Source organism: Triticum aestivum, chromosome 5B, assembly GCF_018294505.1.
Source record: "Triticum aestivum cultivar Chinese Spring chromosome 5B, IWGSC CS RefSeq v2.1, whole genome shotgun sequence".
In the NCBI taxonomy this organism is placed as follows: Eukaryota; Viridiplantae; Streptophyta; class Magnoliopsida; order Poales; family Poaceae; genus Triticum; species Triticum aestivum.
In genome coordinates, this window is record NC_057807.1 from 46,614,430 (window position 1) to 46,628,036 (window position 13,607).

Consider the following 13,607-nt stretch of genomic DNA (forward strand, 5'->3'; position numbering starts at 1 on the left):
GGCCTTTACCTACGCCAGCCCATTATGGCACACAAAAATCTTGTGGGCCTTTACCTGGGTCGTCCCATTATGGCCCGCAAAATCTTGTGGGCATTTAGCTGGGCCAACCCATTATGGTCCACAAAATCTCGTGGGCCTTTAGCTGGGCTAGCCCATTATGATCTGCAAAATCTTATGGGCCTTTAGTTGGGCCGGCCCATTTAAACTTGATGGGCCGGTCCACGTGTCAACATATCATAGGCGCGTCTCGCCCATTGGATGAGTGACACCTGTGCCAACGCGGACCTGACATGTGTCTCCTCCAGCCAATGATGATTTTACACGTGGAAAATCCCCATTGGTCAGGGCTGTTAACGGGTTATCGGATCCAAAACCCGACCCAATAGCTTAACGGCGTTCCGTTACGGTGGATGCCACGTGTCGGTCACCCTTGATGAAAGCACTTCTATGACGCGTGATTTATCGTCATGGAAGTGGACACTTCCGTGATGATAATTCTGGTAATGTCATGGAACACTTCTATGACAACACATGTATGACTATCTTGATTCTGTCATAAAATCGTCATGGATGTACATGCATGACAAAAAACGCGACCTACTGTGACAAACACGTATCATCACGGAAGTGTATTTTTTTGGTAGTGTATTGAGATCTAAAGAGAGAGAAGAAGCCATCTAGCTAATAACTACGGACCCGAAGGTCTGTGGTAAACTACTCACAACTCATCAGAGAGGCTATCTTGTTGATGTAGAAGCCCTCCATGGTCGATTCCCCCTCCGGCGGAGCACCGGCGAAGGCTCCAAGATGGGATTTCGCGGATACAGAAGGTTGTGGCGATGGAAATAGTTTTTCGTGTGCTCCCCTGATGTTTTCGGGGTACATGGGTATATATAGGAGGAAGAAGTACGTCGGTGGACGCCCGAGGGGCCCATGAGAAGGGGGCGCGCCCAGTAGGGGGGGCCGCCCTCCACCCTCGTGGCCTCCTCAATTGTTTCTTGACTTGCACTCCAAGTCCTCTGGATCACGTTTGTTCCAATAGGATCACTCCCGAAGGTTTCATTCTATTTGGACTCCGTTTGATATTGCTTTTCTTTGAAACACAGAAATAGGCAAAATAAAAATAGCAATACGAGCTGGGCCTCCGGTTAGTAGGTTAGTCCCAAAAATGATATAAAAGTGTAATATAAAGCCCATAAACATCCAAAACAGGTAATATAATAGCATGGAACAATAAAAAATTATAGATATGTTGGAGGCGTATCAAGCATCCCCAAGCTTAATTCCTGCTCATCCTCGAGTAGGTAAATGATAAAAACCGAGTTTTTGATGTTGAATGCTACCTAGCATAATTCTCAATGTAATTTTCTTTATTGTGGCATGATTTTTCAGATCCAAATGATTCAAGATAAAAGCTTATAAAACATAAAGAATAATAATACTTTGAAGCATACTAACAAATAATCATGTCTTATCAAAATAGCATAGCCAAAGAAAGCTTATCCCTACAAAATCATATAGTTAGGCCAGGCTTCATTTTCATTACACAAAATACTCCCATCGTGCACAACCCCGGTGACGAGCCGAGCAATTGGTTCATACCTTTTAACGCACTCCATTTTTTTCAACTCTTACGCAATACATGAGCGCAAGCCATGGACATAGCACTATGGTGGTATATGGTGGTGGTTGTGAGGACAAAAAGGGATAAGATAGTCTCACATCAACTAGGCGTATCAATGGGCTATGGAGATGCCCATCAATAGATATCAATGTGAGTGAGTAGGGATTGCCATGCAACGGATGCACTAGAGCTATAAATGTATGAAAGCTCAACATAAGAAACTAAGTGGGTGTACATCAAACTCGCTTGCTCATGAAGACCTAGTGCATTTTGAGGAAGCCCATCATTGGAATATACAAGCCAAGTTCTATAATGAAAAATTCCCACTAGTATATGAAAGTGACAACACAAGAGACTCTCTATCATGAAGATCATGGTGCTACTTTGAAGCACAAGTGTGGAAAAGAGATAGTAGCATTGTCCCTTCTCTCTTTTTCTCTCTTTTTTTTTGGTGGGCTCTTTGGCCTCATTTTTTTTTTATTTTTTTGGTGGGCTCTTTGGACTTTTTTTATTTAAAGTCTAAAGTCTCATCCCGACTTGTGGGGGAATCATAATCTTCATCATCCTTTCCTCAATTGGGACAATGCTCTAATAATGAAGATCATCACACTTTTATTAATTTACAACTCGAAATTACAACTCAACACTTTTAGAACAAAATATGACTCTATATGAATGCCTCCGGCGGTGTACCGGCATATGCAATGAATTAAGAGTGACATGTACGAAAATTATGAAGTTGGCCTTGCTAGAAATACGATGTCAACTACATGATCATGCAAAGAGCAATATGACAATGATGGAGCGTGTCATAATAACATTGCATGTCAATTTATCTCGGAATGGCTATGGAAATGCCATAATAGGTAGGTATGGTGGTTGTTTTGAGGAAGGTAAATAATGGGTGCATGATACCGGCGAGAGTTGCGCGGCATAATAGAGGCTAGCAAAGTGGAAGGGTGAGTGTGCATATATCCATGGACTCACATTAGTCATAAAGAACTCATATACTTATTGCAAAAGTCTACTTAGCCCTCGAAGAAAAGTACTACTACGCATGCCCCTAGAGGGATAGATTGGTAGGAAAAGACCATCGCTCGTCCCCGACTGCCACTCATAAGGAAGATAATCAAAAGAGTACCTCATGCAACAAATTTGTCACACAACTTTTACCATACGTGCATGCTACGGGACTTGCCAACTTTAACACAAGTATTTCTCAATTTCATAATTACCCACTAGCATGACTCTAGTATTACCACCTTTATATCTCAAAATAATTATCAAGCATCAAATTGATCCTAGTGTTTAATGCACTTTCTATGATAGTTTTTATTATACCCAACTTGGATGCTCATCATTCTAGGACCAAATTTATAACCATAGCAAATACCATGATGTTCTAAAAGACTCTCAAAATAATATAAGTGAGGCATGAGAGATCAACAATTTCTTCAAAATTAAGCCACCGCCGTGCTCTAAAAGATATAAGTGAAGTACTAGAGCAAAACTATCAAGCTCAAAAGATATAAGTGAAGCACATAGAGTATTCTAATAAATTCTAATCAAGAGGGATTCTCCCAAAAGGTGTGTACAGCAAGGATGATTGTGGAAAAGTAAAAATCAAAGACTAATATCATTCAAGACGCTCCAAGCAAAACACATATCATGTGGCGAATAAAAATATAGCTCCAAGTAAAGTTACCAATAAACGAAGACGAAAGAGGGGATGCCTTCCGGGGGCATCCCCAAGCTTAGTCTTTTGGCTATTCTTGAATATCTTGGGGTTCCATGGGCATACCCAAGCTTAGGCTCTTTCCACTCTTTATTCCATAGTCCATCAAATCTTTACCAAAAACTTGAAAACTTCACAACACAAAACTCAATAGGAAATCTCATAAGCTCCGTTAGTGAAAGAAAGAAAAACCACCACATAAGTTACTGTAATGAACTCATTATTTATTTATATTGGTGTTAAACCTACTTTATTCCAAGTTTTCTATGGTTCATACCACTTAATACTAGCCATAGATGCATTAAAATAAGCAAACAACACACGAAAGGCAGAATCTGTCAAAAACAGAATAGTCTGTAGCAATCTATAACTTTCGAATACTTCTGGAACTCTAAAAATCCTATCAAAATAGGAAGTCCTGAGAAATTTGTCTATTGATATACAGCAAAAATAATCAACGAAAAACCACGTTTCTGTAAATTACTAAAATTATTTTCGTGCGTGTAAAGTTTCTATTTTTCAGCAGAATAAAATTAACTATCACCATAGGTTATCCTATAGGTTGTACTTGGCACAAACACTAAATAAAACATAAAAACACATCTAAACAGAAGGTAGATGCAAAATTTATTACTAAACAGAAACAAAAACGAAAAACACAAATAAAATTGGGTTGCCTCCCAACTAGCGCTATCGTTTAACGCACCTAGCTAGGCATAAAAGCGAGGATAGATCTAAGTACTGCCATCTTTGGCACTCAATTCGTAAGTAGCTCGCATGATATATTCATAAGGTAATTTGACTTTCTTTCTTGGAAAGTGCTCCTTGCCTTTCCTTAATGGAATTTCGAATCTAATATTCCCTTCCTTCATATCAATAATCGCACTAATCATTCTAAGGAAAGGTCTACCAAGAATAATAGGACATGAAAGATTGCAATCTATATCAAGAACGATAAAATCTACGGGCACCAAATTTCTATTTGCAACAATGAGAACATCATTGATTCTCCCCATTGGCTTTTTAATGGTGGAATCCGCAAGGTGCAAATTTAAAGAGCAATCATCAAGATCATGGAAACCAAGAATATCACATAAAGATTTCGGAATCATGGAAACACTAGCACCCAAATCACACAAAGCATAACACTCATGATCTTTAATTTTAATCTTTATAGTAGGTTCCCACTCATCATAAAGTTTTCTAGGTATAGAAACTTCCAAATTAAGTTTTTCATCATAAGATTGCATCAAGGCATCAACAATATGTTTGGTAAAAGCTTTATTTTGACTATAAGCATGAGGAGAATTAACAACGGATTGCAACAAGGAAATACAATCTTCTAGAGAACAATTATCATAATTAAATTCCTTGAAATCCAAGATAGTGGGTTCAATGCTATTTGAAGTCTTGACCTCTCCAATCCCACTTTTTCCAAATTTAGCATCAAGATCTAAAAACTCCGAATCATTAGGACGCCTTTTAACTAAAGTTGACTCATCTCTAGTCCCATCATCATTAAGATTCATATTGCAAAACAAAGATCTAATAGGGGGCACATCAATAACTTTAAGATCTTCATCATTATTTTCATGGAAACTAGAAGAACATACTTTTATAAAAGCAATCTTTCTTAGCACGCAATCTAGCGGTTCTTTCTTTGCACTCGTCAATGGAAATTCTCATAGCTTTTAGAGACTCATTGATATCATGCTTAGGAGGAGTAGATCTAAGTTTCAAAGAATCAACATCAAGCGAGAGTCTATCAATGTTCCTAGCTAAATCATCAATTTTGAGCAATTTTTCTTCAAGCAAGGCATTAAAATTCTTTTGAGAAATCATAAATTCTTTCACACTATTCTCAAAATCAGAGGGCATCTTATTAAAATTACCATAAGAATTATTGTAGGAATTTTCATAATTATTAGAGGAATTGCTAGGGAACGGTCTAGGATTAAAGTTTCCTCTATAAGCATTGTTTCCAAAATTATTCCTACCAACAAAATTCACATCCAAAGATTCATTATTATTATCAATCAAAGTAGACAAGGGCATATCATTGGGATCAATAGAAGCACTCTTAGTAGCAAACAATTTCATAAGTTCATCCATCTTTCCACTTAAAACGTTAATTTCTTCTATAGCATGCACTTTTTTACTAGTAGATCTTTTGGTGTGCCATTGAGAATAAGTAGCCATAATATTATCAAGGAGTTTTGTAGCTTCTCCTAAGGTGATTTCCATAAATGTGCCTCCCGCGGCCGAACCTAAAAGATTTCTAGAAGCAAAATTCAATCCGGCATAAATTTTTTGTATGATCATCCATAAATCCAAACCACGAGTAGGGCAATTATGAATCATCAATTTCATTCTTTCCCAAGATTGGGCAACATGCTCATGATCAAGTTGTTTAAAATTCATAATATCGTTCCTAAGAGAGATGATCTTAGGGGAGGAAAATACTTAGAGATAAAAGCATCTTTGCACTTATTCCATGAATCAATACTATTCTTAGTCAAAGACAAAAACCAAACTTTACCATGATCTCTAAGTGAAAACGGAAATAACTTCAATTTAACAATATCATTATCCGTATCTTTCTTCTTTTGCATCTCACACAAATCAATAAAGTTGTTTAAATGGGTAGCGGCATCTTCACTAGGAAGGTCAGAGAATTGATCCTTCATAACAAGATTCAGCAAAGCAGCATTGATTTCACAAGACTCAACAGCATTAAGAGGAGCAATCGGAGTACTAAGGAAATCATTATTATTGGTATTGGAAAAGTCACACAACTTGGTATTATCTTGCGCCATAGAGACAAGCAATCCAACACACAAGCAAAAAAAAAGGCAAGCGAAAAAGAGGAGAGGAGATTGGGAAAGAGAGGGCGAATAAAACGGCAAGGGTGAAGTGGGGGAGAGGAAAACGAGAGGCAAATGACAAATAATATAATTGCGAGGGAGATGAGTTTGTGATGGGTACTTGGTATGTCTTCACTTGAGCGAAGACCTCCCCGGCAACGGCGCTAGAAATCCTTCTTACTACGTCTTGAGCTTGCGTTGGTTTTCCTTGAAGAGGAAAAGGTGATGCAGCAATAGTAGCATAAGTATTTCCCTCAGTTTCTGAGAACCAAGGTATCAACCCAGTAGGAGGCTCCTCAAAAGTCCCATGCACCTACACAAACAAACAAGAACTCGCAACCAACGCAATGAAGGGGTTGTCAATCCCTTCACGACCACTTGCGAAAGTGAGATCTGATAGAGATAATATGATAAGATAAATATATTTTTGGTATTTATAATATAGATTGGAAAAGTAAAGATGCAAATAAAAGTAGATTGAAAGCTTATATGATAAAAGATAGACCCAGGGGCCATAGGTTTCACTAGTGGCTTCTCTCAAGATAGCATAAGTATTACGGTGGGTGAACAAATTACTGTCGAGCAATTGATAGAAAAGCGAATAATTATGAGATTATCTAGGCATGATCATGTATATAGGCATCACGTTGGTCACAAGTAGACCGACTCCTGCCTGCATCTACTACTATTACTCCACACATCGACCAGCATGCATCTAGAGTATTAAGTTCATAAAGAACAGAGTAACGCATTAAGAAAGATGACATGATGTAGAGGGATAAACTCATGCAATATGATATAAACCCCATCTTTTTATCCTCGATGGCAACAATACAATACGTGCCTTGCTACCCCTGCTGTCACTAGGAAAGGACACCGCAAGATTGAACCCAAAGCTAAGCACTTCTCCCATTGCAAGAAAGATCAATCTAGTAGGCCAAACCAAACTGATAATTCGAAGAGACTTGCAAAGATAACTTAATCACACATAAAAGAATTCAGAGAAGATTCAAATATTTCTCATATATAAACTTGATCATAAACCCACAATTCATCCGATCTCGACAAACACACCGCAAAAAGAGTTACATCGAATAGATCTCCAAGAAGATCGAGGAGAACACGGTATTGAGATCCAAAGATAGAGAAGAAGCCATCTAGCTAATAACTATGAACCCGAAGGTCTGTGGTAAACTACTCACAACTCATTGGAGAGGCTATGTTGTTGATGTAGAAGCCCTCCGTGGTCGATTCCCCCTCTGGCGGAGCGCCGGCGAAGGCTCCAAGATGGGATCTCGCGGATATAAAAGGTTGCGGCGGTGAAAATAGTTTTTCGTGTGCTCCCCTGATGTTTTCGGGGTACATGGGTATATATAGGAGGAAGAAGTACGTCGGTGGAGTACGTCGGTGGACGCCCGAGGGGCCCACGAGATAGGGGCGCGCCCAGTAGGGGGGCGCCTTCCACCCTCGTGGCCTCCTCGATTGCTTCTTGACTTTCACTTCAAGTCCTCTGGATCACGTTTGTTCCAAAAAGATCACTCCCGAAGGTTTCATTCCGTTTGGACTCCGTTTGATATTCTTTTTCTTCGAAACACTGAAATAAGCAAAAAAAACAGCAATACGGGCTGGGCCTCCGGTTAGTAGGTTAGTCCCAAAAATGATATAAAAGTGTAAAATAAAGCCCATAAACATCCAAAACAGGTAATATAATAGCATGGAACAATCAAAAATTATAGATACGTTGGAGACGTATCATAGAGCACTGTGAATAGAACTCATCAACAGAGGAATCACCTTGCTAGAGTGCATGCTCCTGATGCACCACAGATAGGTAGAGAGCATCACGAGAGGGCTGATAGCGCTGACAAAGATAAGACCACATCGCTGCAACTGTACCAAGTCCCATGAACTCCGAAGCAAACTGAGGGAGGACACTTGCAGTGAGAACAGCAGCAGCACGAGCATCGTCATTGCACCACTGAGTGTAAGCAGAGAGATCATCGTGGTACACCGAAAGAGAATTGGAATAAGCAGATACATGCTGATCATAAGCATCAACGGCATCATCATCAAGGGCCTTGGTTGCATCTCGGTCAGCCTGAGAAGCCTCAGCAGCAAGTATCGGCGGCACCGATGGGATTGGGGCCACGGGCGCAACAGGGCATGGTGGGCAGGGGATCTCACCAGAAAGAACACCCCACAGAAGAAGACCACGCATATGGATGCACATGAACCCCACAAACTCAGCGTAGTTGGTGCCATCGAAGATCACTGATCATCGAGGAACAACAACATAGCCTGAAGAAGACATGAGGGAACTCTATTTTTCTCCTCTGTTTTTTGGTCAACTCTCCCCGATCTGGATCGGGGCTGAGAGCCTCACGCGAGCCCGATGCAGCCCCGAGTGGGGAATCGGGAGGAAGTGGGAGTGGCAGCCACGAGGATATACCGAAAAGGGACTATACACATCTAACATACAGATCCAACACGCACGGGATGAAGAATTAAAGCGATCTTGAGTCAGAAGGGAGACCCGAAATCTGAATGAGAGAAAAACTAGATGAGAGAAGGGATCGAGCGCACCTCGCATAAGCGGCCACTCTTTTGCTCGTACGTCTTACCATCAGAGCTGTTTAAGATATCTTGGACCTTGTTCATGTCAAAGTGTCGGAACAGGTAGATCAGGTGAGGAGGAAGAGGCGGCAACGGCGCATGGGGTGCACGAAAGAGACGAGGATTGCCTTGGCCGCTGGGTGGTCTACCAGCCATAGGGGTACGGCGGCGGCGTGGCTAGGGTTTTGACTTGAATGGTTTCTTTATTTGGGGAGGGGAAACATACATACATTTTCGGGATTTAGTAAAAAAAAAATTAACCTTGCAGATAGAATAGCCTTTCTCAAAAAAAGCAGAGAGAAATTTTAGCTGCCCAAATGTTGCTAGTCCATTTTTCAACATCCAATGTTTTTTTAAACACACGATCCTTTTTTAAAACATACAATCTTTATTCAATGGGCCATTTGCATTTCTGTCCCTAAGTCGAACCACCTACTCAGATATGCCCCTAATTTCAAAGTCTGCTCAAATTTGCCCCTCTGCCGTTAAGTGACCTTACAAAAATGCCCTTCCGTTCCGTTTCCGTCCAGTCAAAGGGGTTTGACCGTCTATGGGGCGTTTGTTGGACATTTTTACCCCTGAAAAAAAATTAAAGAGAAGAAAGAGAGTGCTTACCTTTTGGCCCAAGTGCAATGTGCACTTTCGGCCCATGTGCATACCGCCAGGCCCACCCATCTCCCCCAGTCGTCGTCTTCGTCAGCTCATCGACTGCACGCGCCGGCGCGCGCCACCGTCGCCCGCTGTTCGACAGCTGCCGCCGTAGTAGCTCGAGTAGGGCTACTTAGCGACGCCGGCAAGCCCTTGGACAACCCTAGCTAACTTTCCCTCCCTTCCCCCGCTTTCTCTCCTCCCCTCAGCCGCATCCCAGGACGGCAGTCGTCGTGACCGTCGCCATTGCCGCGGCCATTGTCCTCACAGACAGCTGAAAAGCTATCCAGGAGACACGCACGCCTCGACTTCGTCTACTCCTAGGAGCAGCTCGAGCAGGACCTCGCAAACATGACCGAATTGATCGTCTTCCTCGTCCGCGGCCGCCGGAGCACCGTCGTAAATTCGCCGCCCCTGTCCTGCTAAACCACAAATTAATGTCTCAGTCGTGTTCGTGGTGCCCCTAAGATGTCGCCCAGCCCCCTAAACCACTGGATCCATGGCCGCCTTCTCGAGTCCGTCGAGCACCGCCGGAGGCCGCCGCCTAGCTCGTCGCTGCAGTCGTGAGAGAGGGAGGGAGAGGAAGGGAGGGAGGGAGAGGGAGAATGGAATGGAGGGAGTGCTGCCGCGCGTGGGGAGCTGGTGCCGACGGCGCACAATCCGGCCTGTCGGCGCTCGCCGGAGGTGAGACAGAGAGGTCGTGAGGTAGGGGAGAGAGGTGTGAGGGATTTTTTATTTATCTATTTTTTGGGGCCCACATGTAAGTGTGTGAGAGAGAGGGTGAGAGGGAGAGTTTTTCCTTTTTATTTTTTTCTGACTGGGTCCCACATGTAAGTGGCACATGGAGGCAAGGGCAAAATGTCCAACAAACGCCCCGTAGACGGTCAAACCCCTTTGACCGGATGGAAACGGAACGGAAGGGCATTTCTGTAAGGGCACCTAACGGCGGAGGGACATTTTTGAGCAGGCTTTTGAATTAGGGGCAAATGTGAGTAGTGGGTTCGAGTTAGGGACACAGCTGTAAAAGACCCTTATTCAATTGAGATAACAGATACTCCCTCCGTTCCAAAATAGACGGCTCAACTTTATACTAACATCATAGTATCTATGTATTGTTTCATAGTGCAACTTCGGATCTCGAACTGATTAGATAGTTTTTCGTGACTAGATAGTTTTTCGTGACTAAGAGTGAAACTAATAAAATGTTGCATTGTATATGCAATGCGAATTAAATACATATTCTACAATAGTGATACGAGACTAGAGCAAAAGTTCATAGGAACTTTTCATAAATTGGAAAAGGAAAAAAATGCTATCCAATAATAAAGCATGCCTATTTTGTATGGAGACATCTCGTGAATATTCGGTATCCAAAGCAAAATAAGCAAGTAGTCGCTATAAAAATAGTATGCATAGTCAAATTTACCGTTCATGCATGAATGGATGGCTTAGATTAAACATTTCTCTTACCTCCTAGAAGCTAAGAGAGGATAATCTTAAAAGAGCTCATATTGAAAATCTACCATAGTGGTTACTCAACACATGATTTTCTACATACATGTGATGGTAGCATGCACCGATGGTAACGTGTGCCGCTAACTTAGTGGTAGATCTATCGGCAACGTGGCCATGCTTACCGCTACCATGTGTCACATCACATAACACGAGCGTTACTAGTTGATAGATGATGACAGCATTGCTTCCCTTTCGGGGGCCCCTTTATATCTATCTCTCGCAGGCACAATAGAACACAAGCACACCAGCCCCCTTTCCCTTGCTCCCAGATCACCTATCTCTTCCTCTCCCATCCCTCACCAAGTCTGTGACCAAGATCTCATGGCCGCCAGCGCCAACTGCATGTCCACGAACCAACATGTTGATGACCAGCCTTCGCTACCACCAGCGATCTCGCTAGCATCCTCCGCACACCACCCTAACCGTGGACTCAGCTCCGAGGAGGAGAACCTCGCCTTATCTCTGATGATGCTGGCTAGTGGCATCCGTGACAAGCATCCTGCATCCCTCGACCATGCTACAACACCGTCACTGCCTCTGCCACCACAGGTGGCAGATGTTCCAGCGGGTGTATCCCAGGGTGCGCCGGTGGCCAAAGCGACCAGCCAAACACCCGCTTCGGGGGTTGTGGTCGCTTCAAGGCAAGGTCCCACACAAGTGCCTTCACTGTCGCCAGTGGTCGCTATCGGGCCAAATCTGGTGCTGGAGCAGGTGGTTCCACCGAGCCAAGCGACAGACCTGGTGATCGTGCCTCAACAAGCCCCTGGTCTGGCATTGGCATCCACCCAAGTGCGGCCGATTGTCACGACGAACAAAGCACCATTCAGCAAGCCCAACAAAGTACCCACACGGCCGATCAAGCCCTGCAAATCGCTCAAGACCGTGGCTGCGATGACGGAGAACCAGACGCCACAACAGGAGAGCCAACAGCTGTTGCACGAGTGCCCGTTGTGTCTCAAGAGGTTCAAGAAGTCTCGGGGCCTTAAGGTGGCGTTTGGTTTGAAGGCGGGATTGGCTGGGGATACCCTTAACCATGTGGTTGGGGATACCCTTGATTCTTGTTTGGTTGTAAGGATTACAGAATGATGGGATGGCCACCTCTTTTTGTTTGGTTGGAGGGATAAGAAACTGATACACACAGGCATCTACAGTTACGTGTGTAGATCACACTGACATTCCCTCGGATTCACTTGCATTCCGATGAAGAACACACATCAGAGGGGGACAGCAGCTTGCAGCTCTTGCATAAATAAAAAACACGCACGCACGGTTCAACACAAACGTGGATCTACCAGCATATGCACGCATCCATCAGGCATGACCAACGCGCCTGCTCATTTTCGCTGCTCCGCGTCGCCATAACAAGCCAGCCCCAGGACCTAGAGGCATCCACCGCTGCTCAACTCCGGCCACCACTATCGCGCTTGATGTGCCGGCGTTGTCGACCTGGGTGGCTGGGTCCAACTGCCATGACGCATGTTCAGGGGATGAGACGAGATGGAGAAAAGAGAAAAACGAAGAAAACGTTTCACAGCTGAACGAAGCGACGCGCGCGAGGGTGGTTGGCCATATCCGCCAGATTTTCGCGGATGAGCTCAACCGCGTTTTGAGGGAATATTCGCAGAATCTTGACTGCCCATGTCCCTGGCCATTCTTAAACCAAACATCCGATGGCCATCGAAAAGTTGGCTATCCCTAACCACCCCAAGGATAGCCAACGAACCAAACGCCACCTAATGTGCACATGAAAACCCATCCTGATGGGAGGATGCACCCGTGTGTGTGGTGCATGAGCACTTTCCCAACCTCCTCCGCGCTTCGCTCACACGTCAGGCGAAGCAATACCTGCGGCGGAAACAAGCCAAGAAGGCTTGCACGGTTGCACCCGTAGCCGCGGCGGCGATTGCATGGCACACCATCGACCTGAACATGCCGGAGATTTAATTAGGTCGGCGATGGAGAAGGAGGAAGACAGCGACAAAGAACTTGCGGTTGGTGTGTTAATGCGGCAATAAACGTCAGTTTCTGGTCCTCATATTAAAGTCCGTCAGTTTCAAGTTGATGAACAGCTGTAGTATTTAATTTTGGTAGCTAGCTTTGGCTTTTATTGTCAGACCGTGTTTTTATCTTGTGCTTGTTGATTGGATCACCATGGTCCGATCTTTCTTTCTTGTATGTCCTCTGTCTTGGTCATGTATTTGCGTTTACATGATTATATAAACTTTATTCGCTTTTATTAATTCTTAGCCGCCTCAAAGTTTCCTAACTCTTGGTTAAGGTTGCATATTAGTTAGTCTAAATTTGGCATATTCGAATCGTGGAGTTTTGTGTACCCATGTTAGATCAAGTTTCAATATTTAGTTTGCATATGTATGAAGTGAGTGATATGCTAATGGTTGGATGCAGATCCAGAAACATAGGGAAGAGACTTGAGATAGAATTATTTATGTGGACAGCTTATGAATAGATACTCCCATTATTGCAAGTGAGCTACATCTACAGAATTTTCTCATGGAGGAAATTTATAGACTGAGGCGGAGGACTTGATGAAATTTAGAGGGGAAGGGGGTAGAGTGAAATTCAGAGGGAGAAGTCGTTTGGATGGCAG

General features: G+C 43.4%; 1 pseudogene; it reads left to right on the plus strand.

Annotated features, from left to right (window-relative positions):
- Window positions 1-11,257: 11,257 nt before the first annotated feature.
- Window positions 11,258-13,239, plus strand: LOC123115605 (uncharacterized; annotated as a pseudogene).
- The last annotated feature ends 368 nt before the right edge of the window (window positions 13,240-13,607 follow it).